This window comes from Lycorma delicatula, chromosome 1, assembly GCF_047948215.1.
Source record: "Lycorma delicatula isolate Av1 chromosome 1, ASM4794821v1, whole genome shotgun sequence".
Classification (NCBI taxonomy): Eukaryota; Metazoa; Arthropoda; class Insecta; order Hemiptera; family Fulgoridae; genus Lycorma; species Lycorma delicatula.
The window spans coordinates 210,171,991-210,184,015 of NC_134455.1; the positions used below are offsets into that span (position 1 = coordinate 210,171,991).

At 28.2% G+C, this 12,025-nt stretch overlaps 1 protein-coding gene across 2 annotated transcripts in view; it reads left to right on the forward strand.

Moving 5' to 3' along the window:
• Positions 1-2,585: 2,585 nt before the first annotated feature.
• The window catches only part of LOC142327909 (putative fatty acyl-CoA reductase CG5065), a 242,697-nt gene continuing 233,257 nt past the window's right edge, over positions 2,586-12,025 (forward strand). For both annotated transcript variants that reach the window (XM_075371278.1, XM_075371284.1), the window contains exon 1: positions 2,586-2,686. The gene's annotated coding sequence lies outside the window, so the exon portion shown is untranslated. The remainder of the gene's footprint in view (positions 2,687-12,025) is intronic.

Below are 12,025 nucleotides of genomic sequence, written 5' to 3' on the forward strand. Positions count from 1 at the left end.
AGAGCTGATAAAAAAAAATCCAGCAAAGCTGGGACGTTTGTGAGATTCGTAGGCCAATAAGTTGGTTCAAGTCCAGTGATAAAATTCTACCGCAATCTCTCTGCAAACAGTTTGAATGCTCTTCAACATGCTCGTAACACCCAGTATACGTTATTCGCGTTCTAATAATCACCTGCAATTAACATATTACCGACCGTGTTAAAGTAGTTACAAAACATGTTCTCTGAGATATATATTTTATCCTAACTCTTATCAAAATAGCAGAACCCCCATGAGCCCTACTATGAGGATGGTTGGTTGCATACATTTTGAATCCCTGAATGTTCAAAAATTTTTCGATCCGTAAAATAGGATTATGAAATAAAGAAAACGTCCAATTTCTCCGAGTAAAGTCTCCAGCTCCTCTCGCCGTTAAAAAATGCTCCTGATGTTCCATGCTGCGATTATTAAGTAGTTCTTCATTGACAAATCTTAGAAATTAAGGAGTCCATCAGATTCCCGATTTACTTCGCTTGGAATTCGATGTTAGCCGCCAATTTTTCAATTTTATCACAAGAAGTCGTAACATCCCAGTTGTTACCCCTTACTGCCTCAGCAAACAACCTGGGTTACATAATAGAATATTTAATTGATTATTCAAACTGTTATTGAGATTCTTAGATTTACCCCGTCATAGTGATGAAAAATCGTCCTAGACACGGTCAACTGATTACCCTGGGAGCCCAATATTAGGAACATTACACACTTTTTGCCTTTACTTTCTGTGGAGAATCTCTTTATAACCCGACAACATTTGTAACTTTCAGGAACTTTCCTAATAGCAAAGCTCACATGTGGCTGGTGTGTTGCTGTCCTTTTGGCAATCGATAGCCCTATGACCGCTAGCGCATTTAACGCATAGGTATGATCGCATACAGTTGTTTTTAGTATGATCATATTTTTGGCACCGCATAGACTGTAGGATGCCAGGAGTTCTTTGGGGCGTTCCAAACCTTAAGCAACAATTAGCTGAATGATTTATTCCAAATAAATCTTTGTTGTTACTTTGGGGTTCCAAATTCAAAAAGAATGTGGCACTTTAATAGGCGGTTCAACGGCGGCCGTTGATAATAATCCTAATTTTGTGACCTTGACTCTCGATGTCCTCTTTTATTACAGTCAGAGTAATAGAACGGTGAAGGTTTCTCAAGACCACTAATGTCTCTCTCATCATAATGACAGATAGCGTATTTAAATTTAATGAGAGGGCGTAATGCCCTCTCATCACGCCTAGTGAATGTTTGTCCTATAAGATTATTTTCTTGTATCATCTGAATATTTTTTTATATCTGTCTGTGTCGTTAGAGAAAAGCCGAAGCCCTTTGCTATTTATAACTCGCTTGTTGAAATCAGCTCTCATTACTACGGATTCTAAAAATTTATATAACTTTGTAATAAAATTCCGTAGAGTATGATAGGAGGAGGTTTAACATATATTCTGCCTGATCAACGATTGCGGAAGACTCCTCCATCGGTAGATGCTCGTAACAATTAGTAGGAGGTAAGTTGTTGCTAATATCACCTTGCGACACTTCTGGTGTAAGTCAGATAGGATTCGTTTACCAATCAGGGGTCACTTTACGAAAGTCCATGACGTCCGACTTAGATTTACTTTCACTGCTTGAGGTTCCACTTGTGTTATCAACAATCTTATTCGTTACCAATAATCAGTTTTTGTAGGGTAACGGTCCTGGGATCCCTTATGAAATAATCCAAAGATAAGAGCTTCCTTGTAATTCGTGAAGAAGAGTTTAGACATATTGTTTCACAGTGGTTATCTAGACCAGCCCAAAGCCGTTCCATAGCAACGAGCTAGAAAACAGGTGTTATATAGCCCAGTAAGATACACTCAATTAATAAAAAAAAGAACTTACCAATATATTAACCACCAAGATTATCATAAAAATGAAGAAAAAATTGTTTATTATGTAGTACCTGATATAAACAATTACCGTCAACTCGACACTAAAATTAAAATTAAATTTCACAAGGAATAAATAAACATATACATCACAAAATAATAACATATGTTACTCAAAAAATTATAAATAAAAAGAAAATTGTGCAAAAAAAATTATGTAAAAAAGAAAAAAAATTATATAATAATAAATATTTTGTTATAATATTCATAATAATTTCCTTTATTTATTGAAACCAGAATTTTAATAAGTAAATTTTTATTCAACCTTCTTATGATAATTATAATTCTCAAACAACTCATTTACAACATGTATTTTCAAAAATATGATTTTTTTATTATCTTTATGATAAATTTAGCTTAAAAATTTGTATATGTAAGTAACGTTTGAATCATTTAAGCTTATTTTGTACTTTGCTATTATTTAATATTGTTACTAAATGATTACTACCAGCTACCAGTACTCACGTACTAAAGGAACAAATTGAGGAACTTTTATTACCAAAAGCAGGTGCTGATTGTCTTAGCTAGGTTGGAAGGGGAATGTAAATATTCTGTCTGTTCTACACAAGAGGGGGAAACAAGTTTAGAAAAAGTAGAGATAACACTCATTATTATTATTATTATACTTGAAGCCTTCCAACCTCCAACATTTAACATTTGTTGTGTACTTGTATATGCTGTTTTTTTTTTTATTATTATATTTAAAACAATCGTTTTTATAGAACCGTAAGTTATACAAATATATTTTTTTTCTTTTAATTAATAAATATTATACCTACATATTAAATGTTAAATACAAAAAATTTTGAGTAAGAAATTAAAATCACTTCATTTTAGATAATTAGTTGTATTTTTATTATGTCATATATTAACACTTATCGTTTTAAACTATATTTCACCAAGAAGCTAAGTTTTATAAGAAATGTTGATAAAGTGTACTAATTATTAATACTTCATTTTATTAGATCTCATATTTTTTAATAAAAAATTTTTTATATAGTAAATAATTGAAAAAAAGTTTGTTTCATTTACTACTAACTCAGTTTAATTAAAATGATTGCTTTATAGGGAATGGTTTCCATAAAAAAATTACGTAAATTTAAAATTATTTTCTACAAGACAGCCTTAAAATTACAAATTAAAATAATAAAAAAGATCATCGAAATATCTTGAAAAGATCAGTATATAAAATATAAAATATTTTCGTGACCACTTTGCGTTCAGACAACTGAAATTGATTTATGACCAGGATTTAAAATTTATTTATAATTTAAACGTTTCTTCAATAATCTTTTAATAAAAAATTTTTGTAAATAAGTTTTCAACATAGCTTAAAACAAAATTGTGTTTTGTATTTTTTTATGTTTTGTTGTTTTTTGTTTTTTTTATTATATTTTAAAACAATCGATTTTATAGAACCGTAAGTTATATTTTATAGAAACGTAAATATATATATATATATATATATATTTTTTTTTTCTTTTAATTAATAAATATTAAACCTATATATTAAGTGTTAAGTACAAAAAATTTTGACTAAGAAATTAAAATCACTTCATTTTAGAAGTGATTTTAATTTCACTTCTAAAAAGATCATTGAAATATCTTGAAAGATCAGTAAATATAAAATATTTTTGTGACCGCTTTGCGTTCAGACAACTGAAATTGATTTATGACCGGGATTTAACATTTATTTATAAAAACACAATTTATTTCATTTTCAGTTTATAATGCTTTATCATGAAAAATTAAATTTTGAAAATTTTTCACGGGAATAATTAAAAAGCTTAAAATTTACCCCACAATCATTGGTTATCATTTTTATAGTGATTTAAGCTGTAAAATTACCTCTTAAATAACAAATATTACCGGATCTATGTAATGAAGAATTGTAGTGTAGCAGTGATTACTTATTTGCTACAAAAAGGCGGGAAATTTTTGATAGACCAAAATGTGTGCATAAGATTTATGATTTGAGAGTGAAATAAAAATGAAAGAGTTAGTTCGGAGCACTCATACTTTAATTAATTAGTCGATTCAATTATAATAGAATAGTTTGATAAATTCACGTTATTATTTAACTGCATAGTTAAGAAATGTTAATGATAAAGTATAACAAATCCATTATCTTGTAAAATATAAAACATGACCAGATAATCCTGATTTTCCATGAAATTGAAATTAATTTTAATTATCTAATGCCAGAATTAAAACCACCACCATCATTATATATATATTAATATACATAGTACACATGTTAATAAAATCTAAGGTATAGCATTTTTAAATATATTAGTATACATGGAGAGAGAATACGGAAAGAATGGTAGAAGACAAGAAGGTTTTTACTCGTGTAATAAGGTTACAATAAAGCGATGTAGTATTATTGCGTTATTACTGGTGGATTTCATGTCCGGCAAATTCTCATTGTTCTACTTTGTAATTTAGAAGGATTATTTTAAATGAGTTTTACCTGTTCTACGAAGATAAAAAGATTTCTACTAACTTTTCCTCTCGTAAATCAGAAAATTTTCCTAATGTTAACTATAATCTAATCGTTGAAAAACTGAAAAACGAGTGAATATTTCCTTTTTTATTATTTCGCAACATATATCAATATTTTTATACATCTATAATCAGTATTTAACTTATTGAAAATTCATTATTTAAAATCAAAATTGTTATTTTTTCTCGATTTAATAATTTTGATTTTAACAACAGTGGTGTGTAACAGATATTTTATTTTTAAATTATGAATAATGTTTTAAAAGAAAGATATTCTTATAACATACTCGTATTAGAAATCCTTAAGGGTTAATTTAAAGTATAATGAATCCTTTTAGGCCCATTTTAAGAGTTAATCAAAACTATACTATCCTATCCTTCTTAGGATTTCAGAATTTTCTGGCAAATTTTAAAAATACTCATACACTAGTGAAAAGACAAGGGTTAATTATCGATTTTTCAGAAATAATTTTTTGATGGTTCACATCCGAAAAAAAGAAATTCAATTATGAAGGAAGCCAGTTGAAAAATTAAACTCAAAAATAAAAAATTGCAAAAAATTCATAATTTTTTCTCCTTCTTAATTTATGTGAACAAAGGAAAGCAAATTTTGGAAATCTGGACGTAAAATTAACACTGCAGGTATGATGTTGTAGATTTAGAATAAGACTAAGACACCACACTCCAAATTTTGTCAATGAAAACAATTAGTAATTTACTTCACAAATTGTATCTATATACCTATATATTAAAATATATATAAAAATTCTTTTATGTTTAAGAAAATCTGCTGAATTTAGTAAAAACAATCTATTCTAAGCACCCTTTTCTTATGAATTGTTTAATAATTATGGTATTCTCTTTTTAAAGGAAGAATTACTTTCATACTAAAAAAAGAAAACATTGGATTTAAATAATATTTAACGTTAATTCATTTTAAGTTTTTAACACAAAAATTATTTTATTATTGTCCACATAGAGATTCAAACCCAGGTTTGTCAAAGGTGTGGTAATCATTTAGTAATTGAATTGCCATTATTTTCGTATCTTTTATTTAAAACTGTGTCCCACCACATTATACTTCTCCATCGGTTTTCCTAAAACCGCTTTAACTTTTGATGAAAAGCGGAAGTTTGAAGGAGCGAGATCAGGAGTAAAAATTTTTAATAAAAAAAGATTTTTCTTTCAGAAGAAGATGGATCCTTGATCAAACAACATAGTAAAAATGCTATTTGATATCTAGATTTTCTCAACTCAACATTTCATACCATCTTTCTCTGTATTTTTTTCTATACAGTAAAAAATATTCGTGAGTTATTATGAACCAGATAGATTCTATGAGCGAGTACTTTTGGGTAGCTTGTCCTAGTTTTTTTTTTGTTGAAATTTTTCATTTAATTATCGGATATATAGAAAAATTCGTCCTGTTTTTTGATATATTGCAAGAATTCATTACCATTATACTCTCATTAATTTCCAGAAATAATAGGAAAGCACAGTTGTGTTTTATATTGTGTGCATTTGTTAACATTCTTGAAGCCTATCTGGCAAAACTCTTCCTTTGGATGCAAACAGTAACAGATTCGAAGTTTGCAGATGATGAAACACGTAAAAAATCCTAATTGGCAGATAATCTTCAATCATTTGTTTAACAGATACATTTGTTTAAACGAATACGAGGATAAACTTAATTGATTGTGATGTATGAGCCCTTCTCAACATTAACTAGCGTTCAATTTTGTAACGATCAACTGTTTTATCTGCATTCAACCACCGACACCATTTAAACGCATTTTGTTGTTCAGGATACTTCCACCAATCGCTTCATCATATTTATCGGCTGTAGATGAAGTTTTGGGTGGGTCAAAAATAAAGAATCAATGTATTTTGTAAGCTGTAGCATTAATGTTTGACATGATTTTTTACAAATCACAAAAAATCAGTCAACACCCTTATCGACTTAGTAAACGTAACAGAAGGCTTAGCGGCAATGATTTCTTAGTTATACAGTCTTGAGCGATCATTATCTGTGTATGCCGGGTGCATAAAGAATTTTTATCTTCAAAATTTATCTCCAAAAAGAAATATAATTAGTAAATATTGTTTATTCAGTTACTTTTCAATTTACTATGCAAGTCAAAATATGAAATATTTCCTCACAAAAATTATTTTATTTTGCTACCGGTGATTTGCTTCTTTGTTAGTAACTGAATTCATTGCGGTAATCGATTAGATACAAAACCGAAATTAATATTTGGCAATAACCATTACGATAATAAATAGTAGGCTAATTATCTCCAAGATATTATGTTAGATTGCATTCTATAAACAACCAAATTAACCAAACCGTAATTTACAGGTACGATATATTATCACATGTAGCCAAACTATTACAACGCACTAGTTTGATTATTCAACACAGTTTTATATTAAAATAAACCTAATCGTTAGCTTTCACTAACTTTTTATTATTAATGACAGTTTTTTTTATTGAATTATTAAAATAATAAGTAGTAAACATAATTTACTCTTTGGAAGTAAACTTATTCCTTTCGACTGATTAAGGGATTAGAAAGCTAGATCATCTAACATTTATAAGAATTACGAAAAATAATAAAGTTTCACTGTAAGAATTTTTATCCGTAGAGATAATAATATACAAAAAAAATATATATATATCTTTAAAGACTCTAGAAATTATCCAATCCTAATTTCTTTAATATTATAAATATAAAACCGAGAGTTCTTCGGACAGGCAAAAATATAATTATTGGAATGATTTTTTGCTTAATTATTACTATACATGTGTTTTATCTTATTTTTATTGTCAATAGCAACAATATAAGTGAAATGGTATTATTCCTATTCTTATCAAAATCCTATTATTATTAAAGTTTTTTCATTAATGGGGTGTTGATGAGGATACTCTTTGTACAATAACGTATTTTACTTTTTTTTATTTTATTAATTTTTTTATTATTGGTATAAATGAAATTAGGTTGATCTCTATGATATTCATTTTTAATTGGAGTATGATGATCTTGAATCACAAAGGATGGTGTATTCTATTTATTTTTTCCTATAGTGAATTTATTAAATTTCTTGGTTGGTTTTAATTTCTTGCAATCATTGATTGCTTTGTGTTGTTTAATTACGTAAATGCATAGAAAAGAAAATAGAAAATATGCTGAATTTTATTTACTTAGCTGCTTCGTCGTTTACAACGATAATCAGTTAAGTTGAAGACTGTATTATTTCGATGTACAATGTTAAATTATGGAATGATTGATAAAGGGTGGGTTACGGCCCGGTTGTGGAGAATTGTACGGGATAGAATTGTGTAGAGCAGTATGAAGATTGACTCCTATTTCAAGCACTGACTTGGTATGTAATCAAACGAAGTGCAGTAAATATCGGATCCCAGCGCGACCAAAAGTATCACACCGATCAGAATGTTTTTTTATTTAGATAATTTTGTCTCATTTCATATATATATATATATATATATCCGAACTAAAAATCTTCTTCGCTTCATTCTTTCCTCTTTGTTCCAAACGTAAGTAATATTTATCCATGCCAGGACGTTGTTAAAGTATTTAGTTTTATTTAAACTTATATAAAATATTATTAACATAAAAAATGTACAGTAGTTATTAATATATTGATTTATTTTGTCCATTATATATTAGTGTGTTATTTTTATTCGTAAGGATTTGTATTAAAATAAAAACGTATTTAATCTGTATTTACGAACCTATATTTAAATTTATATAGAATAAAGATTAAAATTGTCTTCATGTAATTACAAATTGATTAAAGTAATATGCGGTATCCTTTCTGGGAGAGATAGTCTTCAATTTGCTATTTCTTCCGAGATGATCTTTTTTTTCAATACTTTGATTTACAGTCGCATCAACAACTAAGGTCATTAGTGACTTATCAATATAACGTAACTGTACCGGTAAACTTGTAGTCTTGAACAAATTCAGATCGACTATCCCTGAGACATGTGGTTAATTAAAACTCAACCACCAAAGAAAACCGCTATCGACGACCTTGTATTCAAATCCAAACAAGAGATGATCTCGTTCCATTAAGTTGAAGATTTATAAAAAAAATGCTCAAGATATAAATATAAAACATAATTTTACAAATTATTACACATTACTCTTTCTTCCTTAACTAACTGAAAGTCCATGATCGAACGCCTTATTCTTCCTTATATTGTGATACAGATAAATTTAGATGCACCTGCCCTGTTCTTACCCATAAATTTGCTTAATTTCATCAAATACAAAAAAAATCATTTATTTGTTTTTTCTTCCTAGTAAATATTTTCCCATTTTTGCTTAAGCAGTGCCGCTTTTTTTGTATATATTATTTAAATAATGTATTGTATATACAGTATTATTGGCATTCATAAAAGAACTTGTAGTCTTGAAGTATTTTTCTTAAATATATCCCTTCCCCAGTATCTTCATACAAAAGCGTAATTCTTTCGCAGTTATAATAACTCTACTAAAATAACAAATTTACATCGTATGCGTCATATTTTGCCTTATTAATTTTTAGAATAGCGACTGTTAAACAGCGATTTTAAAAATCTGTTTCTGAAGAGAACCGACAATCTTTTACGTAAAATCCAAATAAGTTAAAATAGAAAAAAAGTGGTGTAACCGTAACTTAATTCAATAACAAAAAGTACCACTTTTTTTTAAACCTTACAACCTCACTTATTTCCATTCAAATGGTTTCAAACTGCAAAACCGTATATATTAAATAAGATCTATCACTGGCTTAACCATCTACATAAGCATTAAAAAAAATTAATTATAATTTATATGGTAATAATTTATATCAAATTACACCAGTTTTAATTCAGAAATGAACCAAGATTTTTATGATTAGGTGAGGAAACAGTCAATGATCATTTTATTTTATTTTTACAAATAAGATAATGTGAAATATTTTATAAAGGGGTAAAGTTAAAAGCCATTTTTTTTTTTGCATATAGGACTTATGATTACAATTTTTTGTCATAAATTTACAACAGTTATGATAAATATGTAGCATAATTTTCAACCCCAATAATTACTTACAACCCCTGTCGTAGAGGTTGAATTGGCAAAAACAGTGATTTGCTAGAGAAATAACAATTTCATTAGTAATGAACCTATAACAGCAAACGCTAGTGTCATTTAAAGGCCAACTTAAAGAAAGTAACTTAAAGAAAGTAACTTAAAGTTGGTCATTTAAAGACCAACTTCTTAAATTCTAAGAATAAATTAAAAATAAACAGTTTCTAAGCAACTATTTGTTTTTTTTTTTGTTTTTAGTGAAAATCCAAGTTCATTGATGTAACTATTAAAAAAACAAAACCTTATACCAAAAACACTATATATGTTTATATCATTACATAGATCAAGGAATTCTGAACACTGGGGAAAAATTATATTTCTACCTAGTATAGAATTAAAGACATGATTTATCTAGCAAACGAAAACATAGAAAAAAAATTTGCGGAAAACAACAAAATAAAATGAACTAAATAAACAGTAATTAAACACTAAAACTCCCTCTGAATCTGAAATTTCCTGCTCAAAATGTTACATCTTCCTGTATATATTTTTCTTCATCTTTTAAATTTTTTAAAAGATGAAGAAAATACCTTCTCTTTCTTTCATGGTATGTTTTTGACTGAATTTCAGTGATTCTCTGTTTTCTTCTTTGTCAAGTTTTTGTCTAAGAATATTGGATGAACGCCCTGGAGAAACCAGGGCAATTTTATAAGCTCTGTCCATCGCTAATAAAATTGATATATTTCTAAAATTGCACTCACCAATACCTTCTCCTACAGCCGTCTCTACGATTTTTTGAGAAAAATCGCCATATGCAATTATTCAAACTTTCGTTAGCGTTTTGGGTTATCCATCTAGTGCATCTTAGAAGCAGTTGGCTGTTTGTTAGTCTTTCATATGTAGGGGTAATATGCCGCAGCACAAACAAACTGATCGGTATTTTCACATTATCTTTATGTTTCGCAAGATTTTTACCATGTTCTTGCGCTCTGTTATAGAAGCACCAAGATTCCTCTCCAGTCAGAGAATTATGATGTGTAGGTTTATCATACCAATTTCCCATTTACTTAGAGGTTACTTAGAAAAAGAAATGAATATATTTGAATATATCTTTCTAATATCACACCTTGATTGTGTCAGGAATGAAATTTTCCATAGATTCAAGTCCTTAGACTGAAAAGAAATAAGGTTAAGATTTTGAAGAAGAAAAGTGATCCTGCAAATGTTATCAATGTTTGAAAGCATAAAATTCACTCCGAGTGTAAGGAAAACTAACAAGTTGAAAAATCCTATTAAATGTAGAAGAAATAGATGGAATGAATGAAAATTGAGACAACGGGAGTCAGTGAAGTTAGTCAGAATTAGGTTATTATAATCAACTTATACCTGCTCAGTAAAAAATTTCTCAGTAGTAAAATTTATTCAGACTGCTTTCTGTGGGGTGATGTTGACAAATTTACAACCCCCAAAAAAATTAACGAAAAACAGGGAAAATAAAACGATCAACTACTATAGCTTACTTAATTCTAGATTAAAATTAAGTTGAGAACCTTCTTAATCATGATTAGAAGTTGTATCTGGTGTCTTAGGTACTAAAGAAAATGTTGATGCGCTTAATTCAATAAGGAATACAAGCTTTTCTGATAGATTCCACTGGGATCCATAACTGCGCTCCACTACGCATCAACTCGTTCTTTAGTAAAGTAGACGTCAAAAGTAATCTCTACTTCATTATTAAGACGATCCTAAAATGAATCTACAATTGAGAAGTCATTGGGAATTCGTAATTCATATTTCATTCCCTTTTTCTACTTCATTGTTTAAAAAAAAATATTTTGAAAATACCAATTATCAGAAATAATTGTCAAAATTTAAAGGAACTCAATAAATAGTAATATGTTTGCATATTTTTCTCTCGACGACTGATTTTAAATTTGATAAATTAATTAAAAAAGTTACGATTATTATATAAATTAATTTTACTCGATAATATATAGCAGCATTGATACCAATAAAAATAATAATAATAATGAATAATAAAACGGAAATTCTGGAAATTATACGAATATATAAAACTTGATTATAAAAATAATTGAAATTGCAATGTGTTACTCTTTTTCTGGTTTTGGAACTAACTTTTTTATGCTTATACTACAAATTAAATTCTTATAAATGAGAATATTTATTTAAGTAGGAAACTTATTTTAAAACATTTATAAAGAAAACTCATTGCTGAGAGACGATATGGGCCCAATATACAGAGTGTATCACAAAGTTCTCCCGGAATTTTCATAATCTATTCAACATGTAAAAATATGGAAAAGTTCATATAAAAATATATGTCCTTAATGCGTATATGTCCTTCGTTTGCGAGTTCCGATAAGTGAAATAATTTGCTCAGATTTCAGCTATCCCGGTGAAATGAGGTAGTACTGAAATTTTTTATGACGTAAATAAAGGGGCAGAATTAGTGATTTCTTAT